Source organism: Mastomys coucha, unplaced genomic scaffold (genome assembly GCF_008632895.1).
Source record: "Mastomys coucha isolate ucsf_1 unplaced genomic scaffold, UCSF_Mcou_1 pScaffold15, whole genome shotgun sequence".
NCBI lineage: Eukaryota > Metazoa > Chordata > Mammalia > Rodentia > Muridae > Mastomys > Mastomys coucha.
In genome coordinates this window covers 52,577,051-52,593,571 of record NW_022196897.1, presented here as the reverse complement: position 1 = coordinate 52,593,571, position 16,521 = coordinate 52,577,051, and the positions used below count along the sequence as shown (strand labels likewise).

The 16,521-nt window shown below is 37.5% G+C and overlaps 1 non-coding gene across 1 annotated transcript; it reads right to left on the bottom strand.

The window, feature by feature from the left end:
* Positions 1–2,116: 2,116 nt before the first annotated feature.
* On the bottom strand, positions 2,117–2,236 carry LOC116092825. Its single transcript, XR_004119517.1, has one exon. It is a non-coding gene; the product is annotated as a small nucleolar RNA ACA64 (small nucleolar RNA).
* Between the last annotated feature and the right edge of the window lie 14,285 nt (positions 2,237–16,521).

The window sequence follows — 16,521 nt, the reverse complement described above, 5'->3', positions numbered from 1 at the left end:
CAGTTGTCAGATTTCAGGCAATTAGCATCCCTGATGGAAAGATAATTGCAGGAACAATAAGAGCAAGTAGCCTCCTTTCCTTTCTCCCTTCCAAACATTCCACATTGCGTTTCCCCAGCATGGGCCCAGAAAGCAGGGAGCACTGTGGTTTAGACTGGACTAGTTTCAAAGTGATTTAAGGTTTATCATCAACTTTCAGAAATCTTGGAAGAATTGCATTTAATGTTTAAATATGCAAAATATAACACACTGAGTAAAAAATAATGTATGTTTATTAATATGGAAAGTTACAAATCTGTCGTAAGGATGGCATTGAGCCAGCCATGCAGAAATGAGGAAAGAGGAGGGGCGAGGGTGGAGGTGGGGAGGAGGGAATTGAAACCATGAAGATAAAAGTTAAATAGCCCCTGCTGCTCTCTGTAATCATTCAGAATAAAAATTGTGAGGTCTGAGTGCTGCTTTTGAAAACAACGGTGTGAGATGAAGATCATAGACTGAGACAGTAGCGAAGAGCCTTGAGGACCAGTTCTGAGACCGATGCTTTCCACCGTGTCGCATTTTTCATGATTTTTCAGCCCGGAATAGTCTGAGATGAATAAAAGTTAAAAAAAAAAAAAAAAAAGACAAAATAATGCCAACCTTCTTAATAGGAAGCAATTTGGCAGGTGACAGTGAGAGAGTGCCCAGCTATCATGAAGCATGCAAAGTGCCTCTAAGGTCCCCGCTGAGTTTTTGGTTAAATAGCTCTGCCAAGAAGTTGAAAGGATGCTTGCATTTACGCCTGGTGAAGACTACAGAGACAGTCTTTACTAAAGTGTGAGTTGGCTTTCCCCCAAACATTGCATTACCCTTGAATGGAAAATTGATCGCATGACATACGGTGATAACATCTGCCACCCATGGATAAAGCCGCAGAGCCATGTGGGTGGTAATGGAAGCTGTAATGGCGAGGGTGGAGAATTTAATGACAGCATGTAACACCGACAAAAGTAGCAGCAATCAGAAAGAAAGGAACAATTTGTGTAAATCTTTACCATGGTTCTAGAGGGCTATACATCCCGTTCTCCTGTAGTCATCCCAGAGCGGAGAATAAAGACCCGTGGTCATTTTTACCTCCGAATCGCTCAGCTGTAACCCCAACAGAGGAATTACTTCCAGACAGCTGTGGGCAAGTGCTATTGCTTTTTCAGTAAATAAATAATTGCTACAAATTCAGATTGATCATAAATTTGTAATAGTTGTAACCCTTCAGGCCTATATACATATATTAAAGAAAAAAATGAAGGGTTCTTTTAAGGGTTTCTAAAATTATAGTCTTCAAATATGGATTTTTCTGCAAGGAAAATAGAAAACAAGAAAGATAATTAAGAACACTGCCTCATAAATGAAGTCTTTAAATGTGCTTGATTTTTCCTACTCAATCGGGAAGGAGATAAATGATATCTACAACTCTACTTTGCAAATACAAGAGTTCTATTTGCTAAATAAGAAATGGAACATGAAAATGTATTTCCATGACAACATGATGATGTGAGGTTTACCAACATTTCCAATGAAATTTAACTATCTGGAGTGGTGCACTGCCTATTACAGAAGGTCAGCTAAACTCAGCTTAACAGTGGTGTAGAAGCTGGGATCGAACTCCTCAGTCCTCATGCTTGTGAGTCACATGATTTTTCTACAGTGCCATCTTTCCATTCTCTTGGCTTTGAAAGAACAGCGCTTTTGTGTTCTCATCTTTTCAAAGCAGATAGTATGTGGTGATTATTATTATTATTGTTGTTGCAGTAATGCATCTCTTTCTTTTTGAGACACGATCTCCTCTGGACCAGGCCAGGCTTAAACTCACTATATAAGCAAAGAAGATCTTGAATTCTTGATCCTGCTGCCTTGACTTGCCATGTGCAGGCATCACAGGTCTGTGCTACCATACCCAATTCATCATCATCATCATCATTATTTTTTTAAGTTAAATCATTTTATTTGAAAAAAGAAGACACACAAACCCTGTCACTCTCGTAGGAGGTGGCGGCAACGTCTAGATCCAGGGGAACCTGTGAAATAAATGACACAGTTAGGATTGTGGCCGCAAGCCCTAGTGCATCAAGTCAATCTGGAATGTAGGGGCCTGGGTTTCACCCTCCCACACTGGGGCAGGGGACAGTGAGCTGAGGCCTCTGGGCTCCGAATCTCATCCCCAGCCACAGGCCAAAGCTGAGGATGATTTTCAACGAATGCCCATCATCATTATTATTATCTGTTTTTCTGGTTTATGATCATTTGTATTTGTAAAATGATTTAAAGCAAAAAGTAAAACTCAACTCTAGATTGTACATTAAATAGGATGTTTTATATTTTTCTCACATAAGTCAAACATACTTGCTGCAGTTGATCTATGAAGAAGTCTATCAGGTTAGCTTTAAAGATACCTTGGTGTCATGACTTAGTTTTGTATTGCTTTGTTTTTAAAATCAGGCAGATTTCTTGAGAGCTAAGGATATGTATTTCTTTAAGAGGAATAAAATATATCAATATATTTAAAAGCTTATGATCAAGGTATGATGTTGGAAACTAATAGGGAAGACAAAAATATAATGTCATTTATTATTTAGTGAAGAAGGTGAAAACATATATTAAAGACACAGGAAACCCACACGCCATTATTATGCAATAGTGATTTATTACAGAAACTCTAGGGAGATATAAAATTAGCTGATCTCTAATGAGTTAGAGGCCAGCCTGGTCTACAAAGAGAGTTCCAGGACAGCCAAGGTTACACAGAGAAACACTGTCTCAAAAACAGAAATGGAAACAAAATCAAAACAACAAAAAGCCAAAACCAACTAAATAAAAACACAAATAATGAGTTTGTATCTAGCTTCTCAGTTTCGATTTGTTTATTTTGTTTCTTTTCTTCCTCATTGTGTTCTGGATTAGCCACTTCTTTTTTATCATCCCATTTTCTAGTAGTTTTGTTTACGTTTTTACTCATTAAACAATGATTATTCTACAGGTTACACTTGGTCAGAATTAACATTTATTAATTCTTTTACACATATTTCCTAAAATACTAGAACTGCTTGCTCTTCTCCAGGTTTTGAGCTATTGTCATGAATTTTCACTACAGGCAGTAGAATCTCCCAGAACATTATCATCTTAAATAACACATACAGACTACTCAGAAGCATATTTGTTAATTATGTTGCTCTCCTCTCTTTTTGTATTAGTGCCTGGCTTCACGTCCGTGCCTGAAAGCCTCTCTTTGCCGTTTCTAATGAGGAGACCTACTAATGGATTCTGAGTTGGCTCTTAACTTTTCAGGAATTCTGTCTTATATGTCTTATTGTTGCTCTTGTGTTTTATGTTATGTTGTCTGCATCCTCTCTGGATCTTTGAGATTAAAAGCATTTTCATTTTAAGCAATCTCATTACCTCTAGGTGTATCTAGATTTGTTGTTTGGAAGTTTGCTGTATCTGTGATTATTATGTTTAACTGCAGTCATCACCCAATTCTGACACATTGTGTGTGTGTGTGAGAGAGAGAGAGAGAGAGAAAGAGAGAGAGAGAGAGAGAGAGAGAGAGAGAGAGAGAGAGAGAGAGAGAGAGAGAGAGAGAGCACATTGGAAACAGCTTAGCAAATGTGTTTAAATGCTCTCTCATTCTCTTCTTACACTGAGTTCCTACTTACATGTATGTTGGGCCATCTCCTCATTTTCCATGGATCTATTGCAAACTTGCAATGTCTTCTATTTTCTTCTTTCTCCTTACACTCATTTTAGTTAGTTAGTTAGGTTTTTTTTTTTTGTTTCTTTGTTTTGTTTTGTTTTGTTTTTCATTATTTTTTATTATTGCAGGTCTGGCCAGTCCAGAACTTGTTATGTATACTAGGCTGGTCTCAAATGTACAGAGCCCTGCCAGGCTCTGCCTTCCTAGTGCTGAGATACATCTGGAGCTAGAAGTTTCTTTCAAACTTTTTGATCTTAAAAGAATAGACACAAGGGCGGGAGAGATTGCTCAGTGGTTAGGGGTGCTTGCCACTCTTCCAAAGGACCTGGATTTGTTTCCTAGCACCTAGGACAGGCAACTTACAAACACCTGCACCTTCAGTAGCAGATCTAATACCTTCTTCTGACCTCTACAGACACCTGTAAAAACATAGCACATATACACACACACACACATATACACACATACACACACACACACACACAAATTTTAAAAAGAATAAAAGAATAAATATGAAACATACCTGTAAAATGGAACTAATAAAATACATGATAAGGTAATATGCTATTTAAATATTATTTTTATTTTCCCTTTAAGATGCTCATATTATAAGCCATTTGCCATTTGTACTGCGTTTTATACTAAGTAATAATGAAACTGCATTTATTTCTCAATGCCAAAATTCTTGGTACAGAATTTTGAATTTATTACTAGTTGTTTTCTCATATTAAAGACTAGATTTTCAACTAGAAGATAGCTACCTTCACTATTGGTAACAGTTATTTAAAATGAAGAATGTCTTTACTAAGAATTTACCATTACTTTCACCTTAAGGAAAATGTCAGTGTTAGAACACAAATTCATCTGACTCTACACATAAAAGGGAACAATTGAGAATTCGTGGAAATAGATTCTTCCTAAGAAATACATTGATAAAAATTTATGAGTTCATTTGGACATTTTTTTTCCTCCAAATGCTAAAAGTACTGAAGTCTCTTTACTCTGTTTCTTGTCTTGTAGTGTATGATTTAAATTTAGTTCCTGAAGCATTCAAGAAAATATATTCTTTCCACAAGAAGTTATGAAGTACATTGTTAAACCTCCTGACATACTATATAACATATGCTTATTAATCTACAAGTGTGTTCTTTACTCTATTGAAAAGAACTGTACATTATTTTATCTTTCATATGCCATATGATATTTTACATTTTTGTCTTCCTTATTCTTCTTAATGTAAATATTGTAATTTTATATAATGTGTTTCTTTTTGGTATTTTAGACCTAAATGGTCATGTTAAATGAAGTTTCTTTGAATCCCTAACCTCTAGACTTCCAGAAGTGTGTATTTATCTAGGAGCCTATTTGAGTTAATGTTCTATTGCTGTGAAAAGACACCATGACCAAGGCAACTCTCATAAAAGAAATCATTATATTGGAGGTATGCTTACAGTTTTAGAAGGTAGTCCATTATTGTCACAACAGGAAGCAAAGAGGCATGGCACGGGGGCATTAGAGGCATGAGGTCTTTTACATCTTGGTCCACTGGTTGGAAGCAGAGAGACACAGGGCCTGAAATTGATTTTTGAAGCTTCAAAGCACACCTCCAGGGCCACGCCTCCTCCAGTGAGGCCACACCTCCTTATCTTTTTCAAACAGTTCCACTAACTGGGGATCAAGTATTAAAACATATGAAACATAAGCCATTTTCATTCTAACCACCACAGAGCTCAAAAGCACTGCACAAGTAGGCATTTAAACCCAGACAAATAAAAGCATTTGTTTGTTATTTTCCAGTGCTAATAGATTAAATAGGGACTTACTCATACTAGGCAGGCATTCTACCATTGATCTATCTCTTCAGCATGTTCATTTACTATTTATATAAAATAGAAGGCAGCATCAGTAAGTTGCCTAGGCTTGAGCTAAGCTTATTCAGTAGTCGAGCAATAGAGCCTCTTGATTTAGTCCCTTAGTAACTGGGACTACAGATCTACACCATAGGGCTTGGTTCAAGTACATATTGTGAGAGGCAAATGTTTCCATTCCTTCTTCATGATTGTGTCCCATGTGAAGAATTTTGCTAATAGCCCCCACTTTCATCCTAAAGCATAGATGAGTTGTTTTTACTTGACTTGCAAAATCCTTTAGGCTATTTTTTATTGCACATAGATAGCAGGTTTGTCCACATGAAATATTTTCAAACAGCTGTAGACTTAAAGCCTAAAATAAATATTTTGAAAATATCTATAAACAGAAAGCACTTTATAAAATGAGAGTCAGGCTAGAGAGATGGCTCAGTGGCTAAGAACACTGACTGTTCTTCCAGAGGTTCTGAGTTCGATCCCCAACAACCACATGGTGGCTCATAACTATCTCTAATGAGATCTGATGCCCTCTTCTGATGTGTCTGAAGAGAGAGACAATGTGCTCACATACTAAAATAAATAAATAAATCTTTAAAATAAAATAAAATGAGAGTCATATGTAGGTTAGAAAGTCTATTGTCATCTAGTGAAGGCTGTGAATAAGCTAAGACTTAATGACTTAGTGATTAAATGCCTGGGTTTTACATGTTGCAGATTAGAGTCTGGCCTATCGGTACTGTCTTGTTTTGACTTAGTCATCTGGATCAAACAGCTTCTACAGAAGACATGTATCTGTACTTACTTTTATGGTTTTCCTTAAGATTCTCAAGTAACTAAGGTTATGATGAGTGAGGCACTGTGGGAGAACCTCATTTCTAAATACAGTCCTTAAAATGTTCCCTGCAATTCCACCGAGGAACCCGACAGAGCAAATCTACCTAATGCTGAAACACTGAGATATAAAACGTTTTTTATATTTCCTCATTAATATTTTGATCTATGTTCTCCTCCAAGTGAAAGTCTCGAATTGAAATTTTAGATTTAAAAATGAACTGGATTAAAAAAATCAGTTTTCTTCATCCAACTAAGGCACACCGTTCATAAACTTTCCATATTACCAAGCATGAGAAACAAGCTTTTGCATAGAGTAAATCAATTAGTCTCCGGCTAATACTGGGTTTCCCAAAATGGTGGCCCAAAGGAGAAAGGCTAAGATAACTGTGACATGGAATGATCCAAAACTAAATAACATTTCAGTCTTAGCAGAGAAAAAAATACTTTTTAAAAAATGTATTATTGCTATTAGTGTGTATGCATGAGTGTGTGCATATATGTGTGCTCTTGCATGTATGCGTACATGTGTATGTGCATGTGTTGCCACAGCATACAAATGGAGGTGAAATGACAACTTTGTGGAGCTGATTCTCTCCTTCCACCTTTTTATTTAAGCTCTGGGAATTGAACTCAGGTCACCAAATTTAAGAAGCAAACACCTTTCATAATCTGAGCAATCTAACCTAATCTAATCTAATCCTTCCTTCCTTCCTCCTTCCCTCCTTCCCTCCCTCCTTCCTTCCTTCCTTCTTTAACAAATGAAAACACCATTGTATTTTGACTTATTCTTCTCCCAGGCTGCAGAATGAAGCTCTAGAGGAAAGCCCATTTCATTTCCAGGAGCCAGTATGATTTGTTCCATCCTCCACTTTGAGTTTTGACATGAGAAACAAACATTCATAGCCAGATTATTCCATGTTTGCCATGCGTGTGCAGCTGCCGAGCGGAGCATGCCTGCAGCTAGTTTTGACACCAGCCATTTGTGCTGAAGAAATGTCTAAATTTTTTTTCTGCTTCCCTCAGATGGTTTCACACTCTGAGAACAAGTACAGTTTTTTCCATTATAGCATTCACTTTTGGGTTAGACTACACCCATTTCTGGGAACCCACCAACACAAATGTTAATAATATGCAGATCTGGCCTTTCCTAAGATGGTATTGCCTCAGCCAAACTTCACTTCCTGGGGAGGATGCTGAGACGAGTCACACATCTTGCCAAGTTGCACTAATGTACCAAGCAGACCCGATGTTATCATATCGCTTATCAGGAGCCAAATCGTTGTACATACATATTAATCATCTCTCTTTGTGTGTGTGTGTGTGTGTGTGTGTGTGTTTCCTGGCTACAGATTTTTATAAAAATAGAAATTTTAAGTAGTTGGTCTCTATGTGCCTTTCTTTGAAACAATATTAATCATGACATTTTTATGTAATTTCTCACATGAAAGGAACATAACAGTATTCTCAAGAAACAGCTTAGGGATTTGATACAGACTGTTTTCTTCTGTTGACTGTTGTGGGTCGTGTGATTTACCTGTGAGAATGAAACTCCTTCTCACTGATCCCTAAGCTGTAATGGGTGCTTCCGCCTGGCAGTATCAAAAGCTGCATGCCTGTCCTGCCTCCTCCCTGTGACTCAGTTTGTTTGCTGAAATTCTAAGCTTATACATTTGTAATTATGTGACATTCTCTCATTTCCACGTATCCACACACGTTTCTTACTGCTATCAAAACCTTGGGAAATTCTGCTTAGAAACATAATCTCCAACCAGACATTAGCTGGTCTGAAGAGTTTCCCCTTCCTTCCTTCCTTCCTTCTCTCCTTCCTTCCTTTCCTTCCACATTATTTAATTTTTTTATTCACTTTACATCCCGATTGCCGCCCTCCCCATCCCTGTCCCCCTCTCACACAATCCCTCCTACCTCCCCCTTCTCCTCTGAGAAGGGGAAGGCTTCCCCTGGGTATCTCCCTACCCTGCTGCACCAAGTCTCTGCCAGAGTAGGTGCATTCTTTCCCACTGAAACCAGAGAAGGCAGCCCAATAAGGGAAAGGGGATCCACAGGCAAGCACCTGCCTCTGTTTCTTTCAGGAAGACTCATGGTTTTCTCCTACCATGTGGGCCCTTGCTTTGGAGCTTTCGATCTGTAAGTGCTCTTCAGCCACCACTATCCTCTCCGTCACCTTCATCGGCTCAAGGCTTGTTTGCACTCAGGATCTGTCCTCAATTGCATGTTGTGTTTTGTGTTGTTTTCAGAGAACATTTCTCTCATTTCTTTAGTTTGAATGCATCTCCTTCTAATCTGTATTAAATGTGGGGCCTTTGGAGAAGGTTAGGTCTCCAGTCCTGAAGCATAATGGATGGCCACTGGTATCTTTTAAGGAAAGACACAGAAGGCATTGGTATAAAAAGAGTGGGTTCACCAACCACAATCTGTTTGAGCCCTTGAACTTGAGATTCTTGGCCTAGAATACTGTAGAAAATAAATGTTCTCTGTTTATAAATTTCTAATTTATAGTGACACTAACTGTATTAAAGCTTAACCCATTTTTTATTTATTGTAATGTTCTGGATTTCTATTTTAGAGAACATTTACTATTAGTTTTCCTTTTAATATTTGCCGTGATTTAAAGTCTCTGAAACTGTACTCTACCCCATGAACTCTTGAAATTTTGAATATGTTAATCATTCAACCTTCACTATTTAGTATGTAGTATTTTAAAAAAATAAATAAGTAAAGCCCTAAACTAGGCAGTGGTAGCATAGGTTCAAGGCCATTTCCAGTACAGCCAGGCTACAGAAAGAAATCCTGTTTTGAAAATGTCAATAATAATGATAATAATAATAATAATAATAATGTTAAAATTGTGTTCCAGCTGCAGAGCCTCAATTCTAGTCCTGGCTCTGTCACATAATCTTGCTACACCTCATTCTTTTCTTTACTACAGTGAGATTAACACTAATATCCACTTTGCAGAACCATTTTAGAAAAATATTCTATATTACATATGTTTGCTTCCAGGCACACATTCAGTACAATGCTTGATTGCAGTTTACAATTTTAAATGTCAGCCATTTTAAAATAAATACTTGATGGAAGAATAAATAATAAAATGGGCACCGATTCTTTAGTACAATTTAAGAGCATGCTGCACTTATCTTACAAATGCGAAGTTTTAGGAGCCTGTAGTAGCCATGTTGAGAGTAGACTCTGATCACGCATGGCAGCGGAAGAAAGCTCGTGGTTCTATAGCTCTTTCACCAAAATGTAAGGAAACAGTTTAATGTGTATTATAGCTACCGGAGCAGCTTGAAGAATATTCATCATTGGGTCACCATTGCTTAGCTCTGTGCCATCTGCAGAAAACAGTGTTCCAGGCCGGGCAGAGGAGCTTAGTAATAGAGCACAGAGCTGCATTCACATGGTACTGGGTTCAATTCCTAACACACACACACACACACAAACACAGAGAGAGAAAGAGAGAGACAGAGACAGACAGACAGAGAGAGAGAGAGGGAGAGAGAAAGAGAGAGAGAGAGGGAGCTTAAAATTATTCCAAGGTGTAATTATATAAAACTACTTCATGTCAATTAATCAAGACAAAATATAGTTTCTTCTTTTCAGCTTATCTCAATTTCTAGGAAGTTAAGAACTTTCAGTGAAGACAAGTAGTTGAATATTGAAATCTTAACAATAAGCAGCTTTTATATCAAATATTTGTCTTACTATCATATTTTTTAATTCTATTCAATGAGCTTAATGAAAATTTTTATGCAAAAGTTCAAAATAAGTTTAAATAGGTTTTGTTTGTTTGTTTGTTTCTTTCTTTCTTTTTTGGTTTTTTTGAGACAGGGTTTCTCTGTATTGCCCAGGCTGTCCTGGTAGATCAGACTGGCCTCAAACTCAAATCTGCCTGCCTCTGCTTCCTAAGTGTTGGGATTCCTAAGTGAGCCACCACTGCCTGGCCATGTTATTGTTTTTGTTTTTTTTTAATTAAAATGTTTACAATAGATTTTGGTTATATTCTTTCTCCTCCCCAAACCTTTTCAGGATCCTCCCTACTTCCCTTCCTACCCATTTCTCTCTCTAAAAAGACAAGAGCAAATTACAAATACAACAGCAAAGAAACAAAATGTACTAAAGCAGAACAAAAAAAGTATTTTAAAAAGGAGTCCATTTGTGTTTTTCAATATTCCTGGACATGAGATCTGCCCTAGAGTGTTGAAATATCCAGTGGCACTCTGATGGAGAAAACAGATTTTCTCTTTCCTAGAAGGTATCAATTGCAAATAGCTATGTGATTGGGGCTGGTACTTTATATCCACTTGTGGTTCTCTGGGACTGGTATTTGGTATCTACTTCCTCTTCTCTGTGCTAGGATTTGTCTGGTGTGAACACATTCAAGTCTCATGAGTGGAATCACATTCTCTGCAAGTTCCTATGTGTCTCATTCCTGTTGTGTCTGCCTGATGCATACTCTTTCATGTGCTGTGCATGTGGCTCTATGTTAACATAGTCCATACCACCACTTAACAAGGCAGCTACTATACCTTGGCATCAATCTCTAGTTTCATTGAACATTTCTTGCTGGGCATTTGGGTTATTTTCACATTTTCCCTTTCATAATTGGTTTTGTGCAAATGCTTAAGATAAACAACTTGTTTACTTTTAGGGGTTTTATTTTGGGGTAGACTATTATCCAAAGTAAAATCACTAGATCAAAAAGGGGGAAGACATTATATATATTTTTGTCACATGTAGCAAGACAGAAAACTTGAACCAATATATAATGTCCGTTAAAATACATTGCCATCTCTCTACCCTGGCATCAATGGGGTTTTATCGCACAGAATTTGCTTCCTGATGCCAAGCTCAGTTGGCCAGTGTCTACTCTGATTTATTGATGTGGCACAGAGATAGTTGTCTGTTTGCCAAAATGGAAACTTGTTGGGGAGACAGGATGTGTTCTTTAACATGTTGAATAGCTATGACATTAACTTCCTTTTTGTCCTAAGCCTTAGCAACTATAATATCGTAGTATAAGTTACTAATTGATAAAAAGCTAGGTGATCACCATAAACTCTAAAGCTCTATACATGTGAAAAGCTGTTAGACTCATAGGAATGTATACCCATGCTCCTTGGAGAGAAGTCAGCAAATATGAGAGGAGGGAGTGTGGTAGACTTGTTGATATTCTCAGAATATCTATGTCCAACATTTTAATGTAATTAATCACTTTTCATCTCGGAGCAACCTTGTGAGACAGATGTTGTTTACCTAATTTCTACTCAAAAAAAATCAAGCAACTTGTCCATAGTCACCCATCTAGCTCAGTGAAGAAGATAGCTTTCTAAATTAGTTATCTGGGATTTAAAGGCTTCTGACTATCCACAACACATTTTCTGAAGTTATTGTTCATTGCTCCAAAATCAGGCATATCACACAATCCCTCAAAATGGATTGACTACCTAAAATATTTCTCCTTGATAGTAATTGGCACAGACTTTCATACATTTAGAATTAATAGGCCCATTTTCATGTGTTCTAGGACAGCATGTGTTCTTAAGCCAGTAAGTCCTTGTGTGTATGTATTTGCGTGTGCACACATGTCTATGTAATAATTAAACCATAGAATGCCAGTTCTCCAGAGCAGTTTGGCAAACATTAACTTCAAGTTTTGTGCTCACTAGACAAATATATTCGAGTTCAGCTTTGTATACTTATAAATGTCTGTCTGAGGGTATGTTGAATAGTGAACTCAAATTATGGAATTGCTTAGAGATTAAACATAGGCAGATGTGCATACTCCACACTTTCCCCCTTCCATGGAGATAAGTGACAAATCTTTAAGTATTAGGACAGAAAACTACCATGAAACCCTGGAGTTAATCTTCCTTGTAAGAGAAGGGCATGGCAAGTTATTCTGTAGATTAAAAAAAAAGCATTCTGTTTTTTTTTTTTTGGAGGGTTCAAGAATTACTTATTGGAGTGAATAATGAGGAACAGTATAAGGGGGGGATTCTGTGAGTATTAGTTTGAACATGTACAATCAATTTTGACTCAGCATCATGGTGGAATGTATTTTAAAGCAACAAGCTGAGAGCAGTGCCTTCTGGGAGCAGGTCTAGTCAGGAAAGAATTATCAACATAACAGAGGAGATTCCTGTTTCTCTCAGTAAGTCTCTGGTAGTGGAGATGTTAGAAGATTCACCCTCTTTTCCTTGGTCTGACCTTGGGTTTGAAGCATTACTTTTGCAAGAAGCAAGTTTCTAGGTTGTCTCAGATGGATATAGAGAGAGCATGGTCATCCCTGAAGTATCTATCAGCCATTGTAGTACCATAATTTATTGAATTGTAAAGGGGCTTCTCATTTAGACATAGTGTTTTGTTATGAAACATTGCATTTAAGATAGATTTTTAAGTTCTTTCACAAGGTTGTGGCTCATCCCTGAAATGTAGAAATTGCAATTCTCCCTCTGGCATTCTGGTTTATAGTCTAACTAGAGGATTGTATATTTTAATAGGTCTCTGAGCACTGGAAATAAAAACATAGACTTATCAAAGAAATAGAGTGAACACAAGTCGATATTGTTATCCTATATTACCCTTATGAGTCAGAATTTACCAACAAAACCTTCTTGCTCCTTCTTGACCCCCAAACCCCCCTTTCTCCTCTCACTGTCAAAGGTGTGCCTCAGTTCCTGCCTACCCAATCCTGTTGGAGGACAGTCTTTCAAATGTCCTTTCTACCTTAAAAAAAAATAGCAACTTCAGGTGGTCAATGTCTACAATTAAGGTGCAGTAAAACGCCAAGGATGGCCTTGGGAAAATTTTTGTGTCAGTTTGGACTGCCTCTTATTTCGTAAAACAATACTTTTGTCTAATTGTGTTTGTTGTTTGTTTGTTTTGTTGTTTTTTGTTTTCGTTTTTGTTTTTTTTTTAAAAACATGACAGCTCACTGGCTAATTTTGTCCAGAAGATGTCTCTTTTGCCATACCATTTTGTTGTGAGTTATGTAAGTGGCCAATATTTAAAATTCTGGCATCATATTTAAGATAAATGCCACTTCTGGATTTCCTAGATACGGTTTGCAGAGCCAGGCTGTAGTCTTTCTTGATAGTAATGAGCAGGCCCCATCTTCCCTCCTTGACAGGCACTGTATTTTCTGTGGTTTTGGTCACCAGTTAGCATGCACCTTCCTCAGAGCTGACACTAGAAACACAAGACACCTACTCTGAGGTCTAATGAACTCTCAAGTCACTTCCAGTTCTGAAATTCTGATTCTCCTTTCCCCAAAAGACCAACACAGAATCAGAAAGATTGCTGGCAGCTTAAATGGATCTCACAGGATGAAGAGAGTTGGGCATGCTCAGCTTTTAGAGCACAGATGTAAAAAACAAACAAACAAGCAAACAAAAACTCCTCTTGGAGAAGAAGCCTTGCTCCTTTACAGATATGTTCCTCAACTTCTGAGGAAGTGGGGCGAGCATGCTTCGAGTGGTGTCCTGGGAAGAACGATGAGGCACAAAGGTTATTGAGGGATTTCTTTTTCATTGCTATTCTCATATTGTAGGCGCGTTTCTTTTCAGAACGTAAAAAGAACATGTGATTTGTTCATATCTTAAAATTTCAGGAATACTTTAAGTAGTATATCCATTATGTTATTTGTGCATCTTAAACCTCTGCAAGGTTATTTTGAGCATTAGGCCTATGCATGCAGCATTGATGTATAAATGTTTAGGGATAAGATCATTTATTTCAAATGATTATACCAAGGATTTATGGCGCATCTCTGTGTGTAGTACAGACTACAAAATAAACCAAGGAATTAATAGCAAATTTCAGGAAATACTCAGTCTACAATGAGGAAATCAAATAGATCAACATGTCATTAATACCAAGCTAGAACAGACCTGTTCAAAGCACCACATACGATAATGTCAAGGTCTGCAATTTACAGACATCTTGCCAAGAAAGCATGCAAATAATGCCACAGTTTCCAATGCAATAGCAACAACAAATAAATAAATGAAAGAGTTTTGGGGCTATAATTGTTAATATTGCAATTTAGAATATGATAACTGGGTAAAGAGGAAAACTATCTGCAGGGAGGCAGTGCATGTATCATGACTGATCTCGTGATCAAAATATTTATTCCACGACAAAAAAATAGTAAAGCATTGTGAATATGCATTTAAAACAGAGCTTCTTTATAAACATTGTTGCAGTAAAAGAAATAGAGTTCAATTTCCCAGAGCAGCACATGAACACAGGACTTTGACTCAGAATCCATGGAACCTGGTATGGCAAGTAATTACCATTATTTAAAATACTTCTCTGAAAGATTTTTATTCTCCTCATAGGATATACACCAACCAGAACATGATTTTAGCAGTTTGTGGATAATGCTTGAAAGAAAAATTATCCAACTGTAAAAACATACAGTGGTAGAAAAGAAGAAAAAAATCTTTCTCCTGATTTAATTTAAAAATGACAACTGGTTTGTTTTTTCAAAGGGCCTTAATTCTGAAAATGTTTTTGGCTTAGTGTTTTTGTATCTGTAGACTCTAATGATTCCTCAGATAAAAAGATCCCCAGTGAAACTACAACTAGATGCTATATACACTGCTCTCAAGTCTACAGTGATATTAGATTATCATTGCTTTGCAGATTAATACTTGCTTTCATTTCTGTATAAAATGGCCAAAGGGAAAATAAGAGTCATATAAATGGAAAGCAGTAAGCAGGAATCACAAAAGTTTGTAGCTGAGTTTCTCATCCACATGAAGAACAGGCATTGCAAAAAAGAAATGGTGTTTTAAAGTAACAGATCTTCATTTGTCTAAACAATCACAGAAGAAACTCGTGACTGCCCACTAGACAAAGCAGGCAATCTTTCAAATTTACTACCAATTGACGAAATGTACAGTTGTCAGCCTAATCAATTCCTCCAGCTGATCAACACTTCCATTACTAGAAGAAAATGTATACCTCTGAGCTGTATACTATTCTCTGAAGACCGAAAAACGTGGTTGCCACAGCAACTGCAAACTGAGGCAGCGTCTGTCATGACCTAGTAGCAGTATAATGGAAAACATCTGCCTGGAAATCACGAACTGGCACAAGGTCTTCGAGAGGAAGTATTCAAGAGAATTTAACCTGAAATGATTTCCTCAGTTCTGGTCTCAGGCTCTCCTGCTGCATATGTTTATAACGCTGCTACTACTGCCAACATCTGCAGCACACAAAAGGGAAACAGAGAGGAAATGGATTGCTTTGTTCGCTGCCAAGAATACATCTTCTGAGGCATTAAGTTTGCTCTTAAACATACAGTTTCTAAAAAATAAAATCCCTTTCAGATCAAAGATTACAATGAACAGTGAAGTCATTTTTGTTCTTTGACCCAAATCAGAGGTCTCCCACTTAGGATCGGATCAGAATTCTGCACAGAGCTTGTTAAAATGCAGTTGCTGGTCCCCACCCCTTAGTTCTGATTCAGTCTCCCAGGCTGGAGGTCTAAGAATCTGTATTTTAAAAGCTGATGGGTAACTCGGCTGGTGCAGACCTGGGACACACAACTTAAGAAATACATGTAAGCCACAGACCTTAAAGAATTCCAAAGGTTTGCTAATAATAACATCTTGAGAAGAATAAGACCAAATTCTTCTTGCAGACTCACTTCAACTATAGACACTGCAGTGGCTTAGAAACCACCAGCCTTCCGAGCGAAAATCGCCTTAAAATGCAAACTTTCAGGTTCTAACCCTAGAGACTGGTTTTAGAAGGTCTTGGACAGTACCCAGTACCTGGTTAATTTCTTCATCAAGTGAAGTTGGTTCTTTAAGCAAGCCTGTTCCTCTGTCTTAGGAACAGCTGACTTAGGGCACAATGGCACTTTGTTCTCTATGTATTGTGCTCTTTTACTCAGTTACTCAGGGTTGGTAGGTCTGGATAGGGTAGAGGGGAATCCAGAATCGTATCAATAACTCCTAGAAGTTGGTGTAGATGACCACAATATCAGTAAGTGACCACAATATCAGTCTTCACAGTGAGATATTTGAGACAGCTTTAGAAGATGAAGGGACAAAAAAA